At 38.8% G+C, this 3,461-nt stretch overlaps 1 long non-coding RNA gene across 1 annotated transcript; it reads right to left on the bottom strand.

Moving 5' to 3' along the window:
* Window positions 1–2,136: 2,136 nt before the first annotated feature.
* LOC107888033 (uncharacterized) lies at window positions 2,137–2,519 on the bottom strand. Its single transcript, XR_005913863.1, has 3 exons — window positions 2,468–2,519; window positions 2,290–2,378; window positions 2,137–2,176 (listed from the first exon to the last, which is right to left on the bottom strand). It is a non-coding gene; the product is annotated as an uncharacterized lncRNA (long non-coding RNA).
* Window positions 2,520–3,461: the final 942 nt, after the last annotated feature.

Raw genomic sequence — 3,461 nt, 5'->3', positions numbered from 1 at the left:
CAACTACGTTTACCTTACTCGGGTGATAATCGATCACTAGTTCATAATTTTTAATCAACTCTAGCCATCTTCTTTGCCTCAAGTTCAAATCTTTCTGAGTCATCAAGTATTTCAAACTTTTATGATCAGTAAATATTCGGCACTACTCACCATACATGTAACACCCCAAACCCGGCCCAGACGTTATGGCCGAATCTGACGTGCCACGTTGGAGTTGAAAACCCACGTTCCATTTTAGTGTTTTAAAAACCATATATTTTGTTGAGTTAACAAAGTGTATGGAAGCTAGGCACCAAGTAGGTATCCGAGACAGAGGAGGTGAGCCATGAAGGCTGCTTAAGTACTAAGCTCTTTGATTGGATCCAATCCTAGACATGCCAAAAACCATAGCCACACTTTGTTATATCGAGTTTAAATTTGTTTAACTGGACGACTTTGATAAATCGATTAATCGTAGTGTTGAGATATTTTGAAAACAAGTATCGTTTTGCAAACACGTCCTAAGTCTAGCCCATTTGAATAATTATCAACCAGGTTTAAAGTTATTAAAAATAAACTAATCCCGAAAAGAAATAAAAGAAAAGTTAAAATGGCCTTATTACAACCCAAAAATAAATAATAATTAAAGGAAATTTAATGAAAACCAACGCTTGTTTAAAAGCCCAAAGACGATCACCGTGGCTACTCGGAATCCCCTCCGGCCCAAGTCCCCACATCTAAGATCACCTGCAAGGTTAAGGAAAGGGGGGTGAGTTTGGAAACTCAGTGTGCAACAAGCCCCTTTCAGAGCCCAAAACAATAACAGCCTATTGGGCCTAAGCCCAAATCCAATCTCAAACATGTACTGGGCCATAGCCCTTTTCATATTTCATATTTCATAACACTGGGCCGAAGCCTTTTCATATTTCATATTACTAGGCCGAAGCCTTTACTGTAAACGAAATGGCCCATAGGCCCATTTCAATATCACATATAATGTCAATGAAAGAATGCAAGCCCATTTGCGGAGACTACTCAACCCACCATCCGCTACTCTCCACCCGAACCAACCAACACACCATGTGGGGATTAACTCGACCCACCCCGCCATAACTCTCCACTGGCAGCATAGCTACTTTATCATATAACTGGAGGCCTAGCCTCTTTTAGTAACTGGGGCAAAAGCCCTTTTTATAACTGGGGCATAAGCCTTTTGATAACTGGGGCATAAGCCCTTTTGATAACTAGGGCATAAGCCCTTTTGATAACTGGGGCATAAGCCTTTTTGATAACTGGGGCATAAGCCCTTTTGCACTTCCTCCATCCATATAAAAACCCAACCCAATGCATTTATGAACATCTCATGTGCATATCATACATATCATGTTTATCAAAATCCCATGCATTAAGTTCATATATAAACCCTAGGGGTATAATGGTCACTTTTACCTAGGGGCAAAACGGTCATTTTCATGTTATAAGGGTAATCTTATAATTTTACCGAAAGTTAGGATTTCCATTTTCATCAACGGTTACTAACAATTCATGGGTGCAAACAGTGATTTTGGCCCATTTTTAGCAAAATCGAGTTATTGGGCCTAAAACCCCTAATGGGCCCTACTTAGCCGATTTTGTCATCTAGGCCCATTTAGCCTATATCCATAACAGCATTAACAGTCTTAACATGCAATTTAACAGATTTCCGTTTTCTACCAATTTTACCCGAATGGGCCTAAAAGCCTATTGGGCCCTATTTCAGCCCCTCGAGGCCTAACTTACCGTGAACGCCAAAAACACGTCCTTACCATTTCCATTGTTCCTGATCATCATCTCATCGATTCTAACTAACTAGTGAGTGTTCGCTTGCTCACAAGTCCTCGAAATGTCAGAATTTCGGCATTTTGGCTTTTCGGCATTTATCGCTTTAAGCTATGAAAAAGGGTTCATTACACACCTGATTTGTGATATTCCTTGACGAGATCTCCTATGCGATTTCTCCTATAATCAACCACTTTTAGATTAGACCATGTTAATATTAAACCAAATCAAAAACTACCTATTATCATCACTTACACATTCGGCCACCATCCACAATGGCCCTTGGGTTCATACCTTTGCCGAAGTTGATGACTAGATTTAGTCACTCCGATGATCCAAGCTTTTCACACACTCCTCGATCAGTAGCCTTTAATCCTCACTAGCACCAACAAACCAAATAACACCAAAAACCCTTTTAGCCTTAGTCGACGAGGGGTTTTCAGCTTTTCTTAAACCACAAGATACAAATGGAAAGAAGGTTCGAATACTTACCAAGAGATCTACTCGTTGAAGAACGTTCCAAATACCTTCCTACCCCATATCCGTTTTGAATCCAACTTAAACGTGCGTAGAAAATAGATCTAAATATTAATTCCCGAATCACTAAAATATGAAGCTTTTGACTTTTCAGCAAATATTAATCTAAGCTATTATGAGGGTTAGTACACACCTGTTACGGGTTGAAGTTGAAACGTTTCCAAAATCAATCGCCTACGATAACCACCACCTGTCACTCAAACTTAACTAATCCAATATCAATATATGTAAATCCTAAGCACATCAGTCATACGGAACATAAGGGCATATTCGTCATTTTACCATACAGGGGTATTACGGTCACTTTACCCTACAGGGGCTTTACGATCACTTTACCCTACAGGGGCTTTACGGTCTTTTTACCTAATAGGGGTATTTTAGTCATTTCATCCTACAAGGGTGTTTTGGTAAATCTACAAACCAAAGGTATTTCAGTAATTTTGTAAACCAATGGTATTTCTATAATTTTTAGAAAGTCAAGGGTATTTCTGTAACTTTGTAAATCAGGGGTATTTTGGTAATTTTACAAATTGAGGGTATTTCGGTAATTTCACAAACTAGTGGTATTTTGGTAATTTTACAAACTAGGGGTATTTTGCTAATTTTACAAATTGAGGGTACTTCTGTAATTTTACAAACCAAGGGTATTTTAGCAATTTTACAGACTAGGGTATTTTAGTAATTTTGTAAATCGAGGGTAAAACAGTAATTCTATAAATCAAGGGTAAAATAGTAATTCTATAAATCAAGGGTAAAACGGAACTTCTGTAAATTGAGGGTAAAACGATAATTCTGTAAGTCGAGGGTAAAACGGTAATTATGTAATCGGGGGTACTTTAGTAATTTTACAAGTCGAGGGTATTTCAATAATTGGTAAATTAAAGTATTCTAAACATGGATAACAATGCTAATGGCTCTAAAGCCCATTCTCGGCCCAAATGGGCCCATACTCTTGTGTGGCCCTTTTAGCCCAAATCTAGCCACAAATATTAGATTCACCTAGCCTAGCCCAATATTTACTACACAATCAAACAACTTATCCAATTGGGCCTGTAGGCCCATTAGGCCCACATGACCCCTTTCGACCCATCGCGGCCCGAAGTAGCCATCCTACAGCTAGAGTAGGA

The sequence above is a fragment of the Gossypium hirsutum genome, chromosome A03, assembly GCF_007990345.1.
Source record: "Gossypium hirsutum isolate 1008001.06 chromosome A03, Gossypium_hirsutum_v2.1, whole genome shotgun sequence".
Classification (NCBI taxonomy): domain Eukaryota; kingdom Viridiplantae; phylum Streptophyta; class Magnoliopsida; order Malvales; family Malvaceae; genus Gossypium; species Gossypium hirsutum.
The sequence above is the reverse complement of the archived record's forward strand: the minus strand, read 5'-3'. Positions and strand labels throughout refer to the sequence as shown.